This window comes from Colobus angolensis, unplaced genomic scaffold, assembly GCF_000951035.1.
Source record: "Colobus angolensis palliatus isolate OR3802 unplaced genomic scaffold, Cang.pa_1.0 Scaffold394, whole genome shotgun sequence".
NCBI classification, from domain to species: Eukaryota; Metazoa; Chordata; class Mammalia; order Primates; family Cercopithecidae; genus Colobus; species Colobus angolensis.
In genome coordinates this window covers 2392884-2410148 of record NW_012117310.1, presented here as the reverse complement: position 1 = coordinate 2410148, position 17265 = coordinate 2392884, and the positions used below count along the sequence as shown (strand labels likewise).

At 37.1% G+C, this 17265-nt stretch overlaps 1 protein-coding gene across 2 annotated transcripts in view; it reads right to left on the bottom strand.

Annotated features, from left to right (window-relative positions):
* Window positions 1-17265, bottom strand: part of PPP1R9A (protein phosphatase 1, regulatory subunit 9A) — a 398730-nt gene that overhangs the window by 365800 nt on the left and 15665 nt on the right. The gene's annotated exons all lie outside the window — the stretch shown is intronic.

Here is a 17265-nt window from a genome sequence, read left to right as displayed (position 1 = left end):
TATTAGATTAATATTTATTTTCTTTAATTGAAACATACAGAAGAAAGAAAATAAAAAGGGGTAACCTGAATGCTTCTGCTAAGAAGCAAATTCCTCCAGTTCAGTGTTACTCTGTTTCATTTATTCAGCAAGTATTGTACACTCCCTTTCTATCAGCACTGCTGTAAGTGCTGCCATAATAATATCTATCAACAATATAGGTATCTGTCAATGTAAACAATAATGCTTTTAAGTTTAGAAAGTGTCTTGACATACTCATTTCATTCCCAAAACAACACTGTGAAAAAGTATTATTATCCCTTTTCCTAGATGAGGAAATAGAGGCTGGGAAGACATTTACACAAAGTCATACAACTAGTAAGCACCAGAGCTGAGTCTCAAATCCAGATCTTCTTGTTCCAAATCCATCATCCTTCTCAGTGCCTCCACTGGGATTCATCTTCATCGCACAGTAATGAATTCTTGGCTGAGCATCTCTATACCAGTAAACAAATAATACTAACACATTTGCTTATAAAAATTCATCTCTCTTCCACAATTTGGGGGAAAAAAAACCACCATTTATCTCTCCCTTTAAAAACACAGGAATAGTGTATCCACATCATGATACTTGTCTAAGATTATATAAGAAAATACTGCAAGAACTCTTTCAATCCCCAGAACTACATACAACATGGCACATTTCAGTTTCCATCCCTAAAAAAAGAACTTAGAGGAGAACCAACTGATTGTATGGCTGATAGTTTACGCTTTTGAAAGTAGTTTTACTGTTTGTTCACATGGTTTGATGAAATTTACAGATTAGTTTAAAAGTTGGCTTGCCCAAGAAAGATGAGAGCCAGGACCATTTCTGATCTTTTCAACAGCATAATCTAATTCAATTTGAAACAGGACCAGTCAAAGAAAATTTTTAAATAAATCACATTAAGGAAGATGACAGAGAAAAAAGACAAGAGCTAGCATGAAATGATTAACACTGGTAAATTAGGAACACTTTTCTCCTAGTAATAGCAGTGCCACAGTCAACATATTCATACTAAGAAAAAAAAACCTGTTGAAAACACCAGGTATGTCTGAATGGCAAAAAACTAACAGTAATTGTCTAAAATCTCTGAAATACTTACCAGTTATGACCTTCTACTCCAGCAGTCCCCAACCTTTTTGGTATAAGGGACCAGTTTCATGGAAGACAATTTTTCCACAAAAAATTCAGGGGGCCGGTGATAGTTTCAGGTCTCATAAGGAACGTGCAACCTAGATCCCTCCACATGCACAGTTCACAACAGGGTTCATGCACCTTTAAAAATTGAATGCAGCCACTGATCTGACAGGAGAAGGAGCTCAGGCGGTAATGCTTGCTCACCCACTGCTCACCTCCTGCTCTCCAGCCCAGTACCTAACAGGCCACGGACTGGTACCAGTCCACGGCCCAGGGTCTGGGGGACCCCTGTCGTACTCTACCAGAGGACCCCAGTGATAAAGAAAACTATGGTGAATACGTTGTCAGCCCAGCTCCCCTCAAGACGGAAAACTCTGATGGTATCTGGGAAGGGAACTAATATTTCACAAGTACGTACCTGTAACAAGTCCCACATTAAACATTTCACATTCAAGACCTCCATTAGTCTTTCTCATGCCCTATCTTAATATAGAATACTATCTTCATTTTACAGAGGAAAAAACTGGATCTCCCATAAACCAGTAAACTCGCCCTAAGTAAATGCCTATAGAATACCACAGAGAAGATGCTTTCAAACATCAACTCCAAAACCTATATTCTTTTCAATCTACCACAATGCTGATTACATAAAGGTTCTCACCCCTGATGTCTAATTAGGAGAATTATCTCCAGAGACTTGGAAAACATTTATTCTGTAAGAAACTACACCTGTGTAATTGGGTCATGACAAGTTTCTGAAATTTAAGTTGCAAAGAACTGAGGAGTTACCTGTATGTTGATGGCTATGGCCATCAGGAGAGCTATGTTATGATCCAAATATACTAAGGAAAAAAATTATTGCAACGCTGAAGAAGTCTGTAAAAGACAGGCCAAGACTTTAAAATTAAGACACTGGATATTGATTCTCAACTTTCAAGTTCAGTTCAAATTTATTTTTAACTACCGTGTGCTTAGTGCTGAGGATACGACAATGAATAAATGACAATCTGTGTCCCCGAGGAACTTCTAGTGAAGGGAACAGCCTCATACTTTCAATAAAATATGGTTCATTACATGCTAGCAGGATTCGCAGGGAGCTTTGGGAGTTCAGGAGAGGGAGAGCTTGGAGGACAAGAAAAGGCTCTGGGCAGCACTACTTCTAGGAACCTATCCCACAACACTCACACATGTACACAAAATATATCAAGATGCAGCACTATTCATAGAAGCAAAAACATAGTAAAAATATAATATCCATCAATAAAGAAAGAATAAATGCTAAGTTAGGGTATATTTATACTAAGGAGCTATTAAAATGCTAATACACAGACATGGAATGGTCTTATATGGCTGTCAACTGTCATACTATCAATTGAAAAAAGCCAGAAGGATAAAACAAAAAAAAAGTACTCCTATGTTTACTTTAATACATGTAAATTTATTCAGAATATTGCAAGTATATATAAGAGCTAAAGAGTCCTTTAACAACTGAAGAAATTACTTGTCCAAAGTCAAGGAAGCAATTAATTACCAGGGGCTGGTCATTTACTACACAAAACGTATTACAGAATTAATGTTTTACCATTTGGTAAAATTTCCCACCAGTATGTTTAGAATTCTTAATTATTTAAGTTGTTAGATCACTTTTGGAGGGAAAAAATATATACACAAACACACACACACACACACACACACACACACACCCCTACACAGTCTCCCCGTACTTAGTGAAAGGTTTTATTAATACACTGTTTAAACAACTTTAACATTATTTGAAGGCAAAGTACCTTAAAAGGTTCTTTCATGCAATCTTTGCTCATGTTTTCCTGTTTACCATACTCAAGTACCTTTAGAATAAGGAATACAGAACATGACATAAGACAGTAAATGGTAAGATGAAACCAGAGATGTCCTTTTTCCCTGGACCTCCAGCACTGCTAAAGAGCAAAGAATACTACTGGCAGAAGCCTGATTTGATGTTAAAAGCTTTCCTGGGCAAAACAGAAACAAGAACTAGAATTATTGTTTAGATACAGAATTAAAGAAGACTGATTTTAGGAGCTAAGACAGATCTTAGATCATCTAATAGAACCTTTTCAATTTAGAGACGAGGAAACTGGTACTCATAAAAAGATCACCCATAACAAATGATTACCACTAAGAAAACACAGACAGAAAAGTCTAAAAGTATCCAAACTCCAAGTCCATTGTCTTCTCTGGTACCCAGACATCAACACTTAAACCTAGTTATTGAGGAAAATTACTTTAATTCAGGCTTGATTACCCAAATGGGCTTTCTCTAGGGGATGAAATTACTGCTCAAATCTTCTTTTACAAATGTAAACATAGCCTAAAATATTTACTTTACTATCAATTATTTAAACAAAACAATGTTTATAATGTTCTTATATTTTATGGCAATATAATTATCATGAGACAGAAAATATAGCATGTTATAATCCAGGTTGATTCAGGAGATTAAAAGAAAATTTAAAATCCACAATCTCTGGTTTCCAGAATGAAATGGCAAAAATGGTCTACTCAGTGCAATCAACAAGTTTTACTCAAAGGTCAAAATACTTTATCCTAGCAATACTTTTGTTAATTGAAACCACTTTATCATAACCCTACATTTATTATTATAAAATTTTCAGATTTCTGGGATAATCATTGAGGGGAGAAAGGCAATAAGAACTGAACTTATGAAATGCAATTCAAAAGAATAATTCTGTTTTTAAAACTGTACTACAATAATTTTTATCAAACTGTCAAACTGTGTTTCAGAAGTCACAGAATGTTAAATAATACCACATTTAAAACAAGGCAAGAAGAGAACTTTTTCAAAAATGTATTAATGTGGTCTTTCGGGGGCCTTGCATACGTTAAGCTTTGTGATTTTTTAAGAAGGTGGCATGGTATAAAGTTTCCCAAACATATTCAACCACAGAACCATTTTTTTTCACAATGCTCCCTAGTGTCTACTAAAACTTATCTTTGGCATAGGCCACTACATGGTGTCATTATTTGGCACTAGACTGTACAAAGTCCTTGGTTCACTGGTTTTATATGAAGGGTTATGAAAAGGAATAATATTTTAGTAGCTTAGCCCTGCAATCTTCTTTTCACACTCTGGCAGAGAGATGAGAAGGAATTGAAGGTGACCAATTTCAGGAAGTGAAAATGACTCTCCATAGACAATGTATGAAAACGTAATGCACATTATTCATGAACATAAAATTTGTATGTCTTAAAGTTCAAACCATTGCACCAATTATTCTCACACTTTATTACATAATATTCTCTTAGAATTGTTGTTCATCAAAAAATTATAAGCTGGGTGCAGTGGAACACAACTGTAGTCCAAGCTACTAGGAAGGCTTGGTGCAGTAGGATCACTTGGGCCCAGGAGTTTGAAGCTTCAGTGAACTATGACTGCACCTGTGAATAATCACTGTACTCCAGCCTGGGCAACACATCTCTTAAAATATATATGTATGTGTTTGTGTGTGTCTATGTATGTATATACACATACATGTAAATGTACATATACATACACATTTGATGAAAACTTTTAACATCAAATATATACACACCTAATATATATGTGTATATATACACACACATATATACGTATATACATATATACACATATATATAGTTCCAGAAACAAGTATATATTTTTAAAACATAACATAGATAACAAAAGGGCAAAAAATGATAAATAAAAGCTCAGATAATAGCCTAAACAGAACACAAAGGTACTGTGAATTTCTGTCTATACTTGTTTTGACATATTTTTTAAACTACACTGAATCTGATCTGAATTCAAAGGCCAGATCTTTGTGACAAAAAAAAAATTTTTCTACAAACATGAGGGGTAATACTTGGGTGATAAAACTCAGGATAGATTTCAACAATAAAGGTTAAGAAGCTCTCAAATTCATACCACATGTTAGAGATCTTGAAAGGTCACATTAAAGGAGATGAAACAAAGGACAAAATGTTCAAAGCAAGTGTTTGATGTCTAAATTATTACGGGTGTGCTGTTGTGACTCAATTACTTTCTGAACTGTCAGTGTGAGTCTGATAGAGGGAAGACACATTAATTGACCCCTGATCTAGTGCTCTCCTATGCTTATATGCATTTTATACAGTAAAAGGCCAAAATATTGCCCAAACAAGATTCTACATTCAAATTATTCCTGGGTCACCTCTTACATTATCCTCATTTTGTGGATTTAAGACTCTGCCTCTGGTTCTTCGTCTGCTAATTATGAACTATTTCACAAAAGTTTTCAAAGACTAGTCAATAAAATAACATTAACAAAGAAAAACTAAAAATGTTCAAGTTTTATTTGTACCAAATTGGGAACATACATCTTTATTTACTTTGATCACATTATTCAATGGCAGTCTGCTCTAAATTCAATTAAAAGCATTAAAGGGATTTTCCAAATGGGATAAAAATAGAGAAAGAAGATAGCTTATCATGAAGGGCCTATTCTAAAACCTGACTATTACATCAGTAAACACATAGGCTCAGGCCAGACTACCTAGACTGCATGCTGGGTCTGTTCATAAACTGTGGGCTCCATGCTTAAGTTCTTGGTGCCTGGGTTTCCACTGCTAAAAAGTGATCGGCTATTGTAAGGACTAAGTTAATTAGCTTAAATAAAGCCCTTTACTTGGTGTCTGGTATGGTGAATGTTAGCTATTTTTATCATCATCATCAAAATGATAATGTCCCATGTAAAAACTTGTTCTTTTGGAACAAAACAAAAGCTTTATTTTTTCTGAGGTAAAAAGATGCCACTCATCCTTAGAACAAGAAGCATGTAATTGAGTATACCTCCTTTTCACAGTGTTAATCACACTGGAGCTGTGTCTCCAATACAGTTGAGAGAGGGAGGAGAATGCCTCCCACTTCACATTCTATTCTGATCTCTCTGCCTGTCTACCTAAATTCACTCATGACTTAAGAAGCACTTTGATACTTTACATGTTTCAGCAGCATTTCTGCAAATAGTTCAGAATATGTTAATTTCACCTTGGTTGTATTTCTGACTTTCCAGAGAAGTAGCAGGCCTTATTTAAAAACTGAACCATAATACATTTATCTCTCTTAATCTCTTCGTAAATTTGCACATTTCAAGTGGAATCATGGCAAACTACATTCCCAAAGAATTTCTTTCAGCTTTGTACTTAAATAATGTAACTGTTCTTAATAATTACAGCACTGAAATTTTCCTACATAATGACAGGACACTAAATACGCTATACATATACGCATACATGTATATATACACACACAATACACAAATACACACAGTGTATGTACATATATAAATGCATATATATGCAAAGAGATGTGTGCATGCCTAAATTGTCAAAATCTATATCTGTGTGTTTATTTATAGACAAAGTTAATTCATTCCTGACTTTTTATCATACAGCCACATCTTTAGTCACATTGTGCTGGTTCACTCTGTTCCACAGATATTCACTGCACTCCCAACCATCTATCTCACAGGTATGTGACACCAGTCACACGGGAGAACACATAGTGGAATGAAGATGGGTTAAACCCCTATTACCTCTCCTAACCAAAAAAAACAACAAAAGAATGCTTCAGATAGATTGGAATGTCCAGCTCCATCTTTGTAAATGAAGAGAGGCATATGAAAAAGATGTATCATACTTATTATTGGTAGAGCAGGTGGTTTATTTAATTCATGAACTGTCGTGATGTCGAGTTCACCACCCCTTTCCCTTCTCCACCACTCCTACATATAATTTCAAGGTCAAATGCCATGAATAATGAATTCTCTCAATTTTAAGATAGGTAAAAATTTAACTTCCAGAATTAGCTCTACTACAAGGGTCTCCAAAACTCTGCCTCAATTCTAACAAACTTAGCAAACACAGAATACATATCTCAAAATAACATTCACCAAAACAAGGAGTCTGACTACTTATGTAGCATATTAAGAAGAATTCAATAATAAATGCTTGAAATGTCTTATCTAGATAGATCATCTAAACCAGCACTTATTTTTTAGAGAATTCAAACATGGAGCTGGCACCAACTCAATCTTTCTGACACAATTTACAAAATCATAAAGCAAAATATAATGACACAAAAGCCTTTTGGCTGGCAAGTACTCGTCTGTTTTGAAAAATCATCATCATCATCATCCATTTTTTTTAAGAAGGGCAATACTAAGTTGATGGATTTCTGACCACCCCTAAGGTGGAAAGGCTCAATCAAAACCATGTGCCAATTTATCTATATAACAGCAGAGAAAACTAAACTTGCTTTTAAAACTGTCTAATGACTCCTACACCACCTACCTACTTCAAGTGAAGCTAATGCCCAGAGCCAGGTCACTGAAGACTCAGCAGCAAAATTCACTGAAGAAGAAATAGCCATGGAAACAGCCACTCCCCTGCATTTACCATCCAAACACTCTGAGACACACATAGAAATGGTATTTTAAGAATCCACAGTCAGCCGGGCACAGTGGCTCACGCCTATAATCCCAGCACTTTGGGAGGCCAAGTCTGGCAGATCACCTGAGGTCGGGAGTTCCAGACCAGCCTGACCAACATGGAGAAACCCTGTCTCTACTAAAAACGCAAAATTAGCCGGACTTGGCGGCACATGTTTGTAGTCCCAGCTACTCAGGAGGCTGAGGCAGGAGAATCTCTTAAACCCAGGAGGCGGAGGCCGCGGTGAGCCGAGGTTGCACCATTGCACTCCAACCTAGGCAACAAGAGTGAAACTCCTCAAAAAAAAAAAAAAAAAAGAATCCACAGTCAGTCTAATTCATGCAGAAAAAAACCCTAAAGGGAGCATTTACATTATTATCATGCTGATTACTATACCTACTAGTTGCATAAACATACACTATATGTTCTCCTTATTCATTTTCATGACTAATTGTAGTATTTTTATAATGTGATATCTGTTTCCAGAAACAAAATATCACTGTACAACACTGGGCAAATAGGAAATTTTAATTTACAATGACCTGTCAAGCCTATTACTTGAAATCAACTGGGTCAATTGGGTCAATAGTGTTCCTGTAACTTAGGAGTTACCGGAACACTATCTGCACCTGCCTTCAGAAAAGAACATAAAACTTCTTACTGGTGAGCACTTATTTTTTCAGTGTAAATTAATATTGAAAGAGAAATTACTTCATTCTACTGCTGATGAAGAATAATATTAAAGTATATTTCTCTGAAGACTTTAAGATCATTATAGACCCAGTACTTCAGAGGGCAAAACAACAGCTGGAAAAATCTGCAAATGAAAAAAAGAAAAACTCCCAGCTGACCATGCAAAATCATTCTACAGAAGGCAACATTAATCTTCATACCTATTTTATATGGATACACTAACAGTCTATCTTAACCTGCAAAACTGACAGCCAAGCCCAGCACTGGTTCTTTTAGGACCTGATCTCTGATTCCAAATCTGCCATAACCTTGTGCACAGCTCTAAGTTACTATTACATATTTTAAATGGTCCAGTAATGCTAACCTACTTTACCAGAAATAAACGCAAGTCTCTATCTTTATATCTCTGTAACTCCTTTCCCCTTCCTGTATGCGCAGTACTCTTTCCCCAGTCTCAATCCATAAATACCATTGGCTTTTCTCAGAGTTACTTACTTTACCTACCAACTCACCTCTATAAAAGTATAAAGAGTACTAAAAATACAAAAAATTAGGCAGGCGTGGTGTCCGGCGCCTGTAGTCCCAGATACTCCAGAGGCCGAGTCAGGAAAATGGCGTGAACCAGGGAGGCGGAGCTTGCAGTGAGCTGAGATCGCCCCACTGCACTCCAGCCTGGGCAACACAGCCAGACTCCATCTCAAAAAAAATAAAAAATAAAAAAGCATAAAGATAGGGCCGGGCATGGTGGCTGACGCCTGTAATCCCAGCACTTTGGGAGGCCGAAGCGAGCAAAATCACTTGAGGTCAGAAGTTGGCAACTGGCCTGACCAACATGGTGAAACCCCATCTCTACTAAAAATACAAAAATTAACGGGGCATTGTGGGGGGGCACCTGTAATGCCAGCTAGTTGGGAGGCTGAGGAAGGAGAATCGCTTGAACCTGGGAGGCAGAGGTTGTAGTGAGCTCAGATTGCACCACTGTACTCCAGCTGGGGTGACAGACTGAGACTCCATCTCAAAAAAAGAAAGAAAGAAAAAGTTTAGCAACCTTTATCCTTCTTAAAATCTTTCCAATCTTTTTCTCCAAACTTTCTCTGAAACACTATTTCTCAAATTCTATTTCTCCAAAATGTGGGGCTCCCCCATCATGCTGCCTCCCAACACTCTCACACTGTCTTACCCCTTATTCTCACCTTTCCTCTCCTCACAGTATCCCAATGACATAGATACCTGGATCTAACACTCAGATCCACAGCCTTGGCTCTAAGGCCCCCATGAGTTCATCCATCCTATTTTGCAATTATTGGATTAAAGACAATCAACTTCCTGTTTATGTCTAGTTAATTCCTACACTAGCTCTCATTTGCTGAGCATCTGTTATTAACCAAGCACTAGGCAAGATCCTTTGTGGGGAAGGTAGGAAAAATACACAGATAAACAAAAAATAGTCACATATGATTTTTGTACTTACAAGTTAATTTCACACAAAATAGCACCTCTTATTATCTTCTGCCTAATCCAGCTTACCCGTTTACCCTTTGCTTGTTTCAGCCTCCATTGTGACATTCATCAGTCTCATCTGTGTTCACTGTGACTGCTGCATACCCACCCCACACTTAGCCTTTCAATCTATCTCCACTCACTATTAGAGTGGCCTTCTAATATACAAATCTAATAATGCCTTTCCATGCTCAAAATCCCCTCCAACAATTAATATGTTTTCAGAAAAGTGTGCAAACTAAGTCTAGCACAAAGGAACCTTCTTAATCTGCCCTTGCCTTAACATGTACCAACAATATTAAACTTTGTGGTACATGCCTTATCATGTACCAACAATATTTTGCCTAAAAATATACTCTGAGATCTGCAAACGACAGCATTTTTTTCTCTCCTCTGTGCCTTGCTGTTACGTTGCACACTTGTCCCTTTTTCTGCCAACACTTACTAAACCTTCGAAACTCACACAGAGTTTGGTTTCTCCCAGAAGTTTCTGGGAATTTGACTCCAGAACCCAAGTGCCCTCTCTCTGCACTCACAGCATCCTGTGCACACCTCTATTGCAATGCTACTCTCACTACATTGTGACTTACATGTCCATCTCTCCCAAGCCAATTCAAGCTCCTGGAGAGATGTATTCAAATATGTAATTCAAATAAGTGCCTAGCTTAAAGCAGACACTTTCACAAAAAGATGCTCTCTTAGAAGAAGCAATTCAGACTAAGAATGTGTCAGATATTTGAAAATGGCAATTAAAGTTAGAAATCATAAAAACTGATGTATATTTTAATAGGTCTACATTCACGTAAGACACCTAGAAGTATATTCATTCACCAATCTTTTGACATCAGGCTAACACCTTTACTTTGAGTTTAGGTCTGCAAATTAATGATTCGCAGTATCTGTCCTGCATAGTTCACTGGTTATGATGGCCACTTTGGTTTTCTTTAAAGTGGGACAAAAACTTGAAGACACTCACAAAACAATCGGAGTGGCAAATCTTTTTAGATATTTGTTGAAAGAGTTTCTATCATCTATATTTCCCTCATCTAATTTAACAAGATCTTTAAGTGACATATTTTATCAGATCTTCCCCAAAGAATTCAATTTACATTTTTATAGCAAAAAAAAAAAAAATTTTCACACTCATGTTTTATCAATTTACGTAGTACTGAATACACACTTAGAAAGACAAATAAAGAGGGCAAAAACAGGTTTAGGAATGTATACAACCAACTCCTAGTCAGTCTATGACTGTAGGTGGTGAGGTGAGTAGTGAGGGCATACTAAAGAACAGTCTGTGAGGTCATCAGTCTGCATGTTCTATCCAGCAAATGGAAGACATCAGTTAACCCAGCAAGCTGAATAAACAGAAGTTGGTTGAAAGCTTCTAGGATAAATGTTTACTGAAAGAACAGAGAGAAAAAAAATGGGGGACCAATGGATCTTCTCCACCCTTCCATAACCACCACCAAATAGGAGGGGCATATATAGCAAAGTGATGATGTCGTCTATCCCTTTAAATTATTCAACAACTTCCCATAGTTTGCATTTGATTTCCAACTCCTATGTATACAAGTCCCTCCTTGAACTACCACCTGCCTACATTCTTACACTACACACACACACGCACTTCATGTTCCTCCAACTGTTCTGGTTTACTCTTATCTCAAACGTGCTTTTCCCTCAGCTTAGGATTTTCCACTTCTCTACCTAATTAATTCTTATTCATCTTTAAAGCTTCAACTCAAGCATCACTTCCTCTAAGAAGCCCTCCCTAATGATTTCTCTCCTCCTGATAAAGGTAGACTCCCCTGCTTAGAAGCACCACTGCAAGCTGCTATATCAAAGGTGACATGTGTACTGGCTTCCCTGAGTCAGTTCCAGATTATGTCTGCTGCCCCAATGTAAGTATTCATAACATTCCCTTTCATTCTCAAAAAGTGTCCCAATTTTGACAATAAATTCCATGGTCACCCTAGACATTGCATGATCCAAAGAGGACTAAACAATGGTCTGTGCCCTTATTTGAAAGATAGTAATAATAATCAGAATGCCTAATTTCTCAACAGTTCGGACAATAAATTATATATGATCACCCTATGTATATACCTCTATCACAGCACTTATCATACTATCCTACAAATGTTTACTTCTCTTCTTCATAAGTCTATAGTCTCAAGGAGAAAAGATTTGTCTTACTTATCTTAATATCTACACAGCAGAGCTCAAAGTCAACACATTTTAAACATATTCAATGTTTGTTGACTATTATCAATCAACTCAGAAGACAATGCTTCTCTAAATAGCTGTAGCATAACCACTTATTCATAAACACTTGAATAATAGGTGATTTATCAGGCTTGACTAATGCCTATAGAGTAATTATAAAATGTTATAATCATATTAATCTCAAGATGAAAAACAGCAGCAACAAAATCACATCTGACATAGTGGCTCAATTCATTCAAATAATATAATGAACCTTCATATTAAGTCATATATTCTTACCAACATCCTGCTAAAAGGTGCTTTTATTATATTCATTTTAGAAATGGAAAAACAATAGTTTTTATAGTTATATTTTTAAATAAAGAGGATATTATCAAGGGCCCTGAAAGATTCTTCTACTTCAATGTCTACAATGCATTTTACAAAACACACTGCTTTTACATATCTGCAGAAACATACATAACTCCCCCAAAAAATTATTGTACATTTAAAAAGAAAATGCAGAAAACAGCTTAACCATTCTCTTCCTTAGGATGCCATCAAAAGGTATTTCTGCCTAGGAAAACCTTGTTTTTACATAAACATATTTGCATGAACAAGCAAAGCTATTTCATATTTCAGCTTAATAACTGTCAGACATTTTCCAGATAATGTAATTCATGGAGGGAACATACAGGCAAAAAATACGACTTCAAGGTCTTGGATTATTTGGTCCCATGCAATTTATTACTAATTACAAGTCACCAAGAAAATGAAAAACTGTTTTCTGGATAAACAAATTCATAGTCAGCAAAAGCTTGTTTAGAGAATGAGACAAGTGACTACAAAAATAATTACAAAATTGTAACTTAGCTATGGAATTAAAACCAACCACATTCCTTTTTTTTTTGAGACGGAGTCTTGCTCTGTCACCCAGGCTGGAGTGTAGTGGCACGATCTTGGCTCACTGCAAGCTCCACCTCCTGGGTTCAAGTGATTCTCCTGCCTCAGCCTTACGAGTAGCTGGGACTACAGGCACCTGCCACCACGCCCAGCTAATTTTTTGAATTTTTAGTGGAGACGGGGTTTCACCGTGTTAGCCAGGATGGTCTCAATCTCCTGACCTCGTGATCCACCCACCTTGGCCTCCCAAAGTGCTGGGATTACAGGCGTGAGCCATGGCGCCTAGCCAAAACCAAGCACATCTCTAAAATCAATATTAAGGGAATAGGGGGACAGAAATGACCCCAAAAAAGTAATTCCTCTCTAATCACTGAAAAAAACAAAAGAAACCACATTTTAGTAAACAAGTCCGGAAATAAAAGGAAGGTAAAAAGACTAAATAGTAAAAAATTATTCAAATGTTTTAGTTAATTAAATTTTCGATAACTCTCATTTTTAGAGTATAGATACACTCACATACTCAAGTTACCAAAGGTGAGGCAAGTTACTGCAACCTCTAAATAAGTAGCTTTACAACTTTCTGATGGAATCTCAATTTTTAGATTTTCTTGCAACTAATTACAAGCTTCGGTGATTTAAGTAGAAATAAAGTTAAGGCAAAATGAGTACTCTCCCCCCTTCAACTTCCATAGTTATATCTCACACAACCATACTTTAATGACTGTGGTTACTTATGAACTATCATTACCTTACAGGTCAATAGATTGAGATTTCCCAAATGAAAGAGAGCACAACAGCTTCAGCAAGCCAGAGCAGTGGCCGGGAAAGATTATAATCTGCAATGGAATCACTCAGCTTTCATTTATAACTGCTAACCTGAATGCTAGCAGTTATAAATTTATCTATAAATAAATCATACAAGCATTACACACATAAAAATGTTAGCCCGGCAGTGGACCATGCCTGTAATCCCAGCACTTTGGGAGGCTGAGGTGGGAGGATCGCTTGAGCCCAGGAGTTTCAGACTAGCCTGAGAAACATAGTGAGACTCTGTCTCTATAAAAATGGAAAAAAATTAGCTGGGCATGGCAGCACATGCCTGTAATCCTAGCTACTCAAGAGCCTAAGGCAGGAGAATCCCTTGAGCCCAGAGGTCGAGGCTGTAGTGAGCTGTGATCATGCCAGTGCACTCCAGCCTAGGCAACAGAGTGAGACCTTGTCTCGAAATATAATAAAAATAATAATATTATTATCATCCCAACTTGGACCTTCAGGTGGGGGGAGGGGGAGAAGAGGAAGGAGAAGGAGCAGAGATGATGAACATAAAAGGTTATTAATGCTAACTGTGTGCCTACAATGTGCCAAGCGGTGTGACAATCCTAGAGACACAACCATAAAACAAATTCCCGGCCGGGCGCGGTGGCTCAAGCCTGTAATCCCAGCACTTTGGGAGGCTGAGACAGGCGGATCACGAGGTCAGGAGATCGAGACCATCTTGGCTAACATGGTGAAACCCCGTCTCTACTAAAAAATCCAAAAAACTAGCCGGGCGAGGTGGCGGGCGCCTGTAGTCCCAGCTACTCGGGAGGCTGAGGCAGGAGAATGGCATAAACCCAGGAGGCAGAGCTTGCAGTGAGCTGAGATCTGGCCACTGCACTCCAGCCTGGGCGACAGAGTGAGACTCTGTCTCAAAAAAAAAACAAAAAAAAAAACAAATTCCCTGCCCTCAAAGTTTAAAAAACTTTCTTAAGAAGATCAGATGTCTGCAAGATCTGAACACAGGTCTGTCTGATTCCAAACATATAATCCTCTGCTACAACATACTGCCCAACAGAGGGAATCCCTTCAGTAAATTTTCTAAGAATAAGAGGGAGAGAGGAACCAACTCCCCGACTAAGATATGTGGGGGGGAAAAATGAGTTTTCTCCCTGAAATAGCTTCAGAAGGGGCAATCAAAACAAGAAAGTTTGACTGTGATAGTTAATTTTATAAGTCAACTTGACTGGGCCATGGTGCCCAGGTATCTAATCAAACATTATTCTGGATGTTTCTGTGGAGGTGTTTTTAAATGTAATTTGAGGAAAGCTCATTTCTTTCCATAATGTGGATGGGCCTCATCCAAACAGCTGAAGGCCTGAATAGGACAATAGACTGACTCCCCCAAAAACAAAAAAAATTTTCCAGCAGAAGGCTTTTATACTTGAACTGCAATGTCAGCTCTTCCCTGGGTCTCTAGCCTGCCAGCCCACCCTGCAGCTTTTTGACCTGCCAGTCTCCATAACCCTGTGAGCCAACTCCTTACAATACATTTTTCTCTGTATAATATACACATCCTATTGGTTCTGTTTCTCTGGACAACTCTAATATGCCAGGTAAACATTAAATACAGGATATGGAAAAAGAATACCTTCCGAAATATTTCATATCAATATTCTGTTTATTTCAACCATATTCCAGCTACAGACTTTCAACCATCTGAGGGACAGGCTTCAAGGGTTCTAATGGATGAATTCTTAACAGTTCTCCTAGATTAAAGGGTAAGAATTTCATTCAGCAGGCCAGGCGCAGTGGCTCACTCCTGTGATCCCAGCACTTTGGGAGGCCGAGGTGGGCAGATCACTTGAGGTCAGGAGTTTGAGACCAGCCTGGTCAACATGGTGAAACCCGATCTCTACTAAAAAAAGAAAAATTAAGCCAAGCATGGTGGTGCATGCCTGTAATTCCAGCTACCCGGGAGGCTGAGCTGGGAGAATCGCTTGAACTTGGGAGATGGAATCGTACCATGGCACTCCAGCCTGGGCAACAGAGCAAGACTCTGTTTCAAAAAGAAAAAATAATAATGCAGTCAGAGTAAGACTCCATCTCAAAAATTAATAAATAAATAAATAAAAATAAAGAATTGTATTAGGTAATAAGAGTCAAAACCCAGTAACTCAAACTAAAGCTCTTCTGATTGCTACATCTGCAAATGGGACAATCTCCTGAGGCAGCTCCAGTTCACTAATGGTCCTACTCATAGAACTCGTTATACAGAGAAGAAGCCAGCAAGATAAAAATTCCACAAGCATCATAATCTCCATGGAAAAACATAAGCCTCATCTCAAACTTGATTGGGTATATGATTAACTAAAAAAAGATATCACTGCCTCAAATCATTCACAAATTTATATAAATATGCAAAATCACAACCAGTAAAATTATTTTTTCTTGAACTCAATTGTCTTTTTCTAATGTAATCATTTTATAGAAAAGAGTCAAAATTTTACATGGTTTGTCTGTTAATATTGCCTCTTTTTCTTTAGTTATAATTATATACAATCATCTATATATCCCTACTAGAAACCCAGTATACAATAAAATATTAACAGAATTTATCAACCATATTGTAGTAAGGTTTAAGAATACTTAACAAAAAGTGATAATCCAAACACCAGATTATATTGTAAGGTAATTTAATTAGGACTTCACTAGAACTAATAAAATGCCAGAACTGCTTAAAACTCTAAGATCAGAGTAATCTGATGTGATTAAACAAAAAGCAATAATTTAAACTTCCAATTTCAGAAAACTCTGCCACCCAACAAAAATACGTTTGTCATCATTTATATACTACAACATTATCTACCAAAGCTTTTCAAAGGTAGAAAATTATCCAACAGATGAGAGAAACCTACCCCTTGACTCTAACTAAAAATATACTACCATGTAGTCTAACCATATATCAAATGAATCTCTTTTCAGCTAATATGGTTTTTAAGAGGAACAACAGGAAACTACATATTGGCTGGTGTTTTAGGACAGGAAACATATTCAAATGGATTCTGTGGAGGCCTAGAACTCAAAATCCTATTTTTAACCGGGTGTGTACGTGAGTTTTTTCAAAGGATTATATGTAAGCAAGATAATGAACTTGACATCTCCACTCTGTCACCTTCACAGGGAGCAAGTCTATTGAGGCTCAATAATCTATCAGAAAGACATCATGCCACATGGCAAAATCGTTAAGTTTCCTTGAAGTAAATATTTATTATTTTTAGTAAGACCACTCATTAAAATATATTTCACTTCAAATTCATTATACCTAGTGTTTAAAAGCATATTTTAAGTAACACATTAGAATATCATGTACACAATAGCTGAACTTAAGGAAAATGTCTCAGGTCTATGCAAAAGTTATATAATCACAATTTAAAATGAATTGGAAGGTCTCCCTCCCCATAATACTTTTAAGCTTAGCCACAAATGTGGGATCAATTTTACCAAGGTTTAAGAAATGTGCACTTAATGAATTCAACTGTCAAAAGTTCATCCAT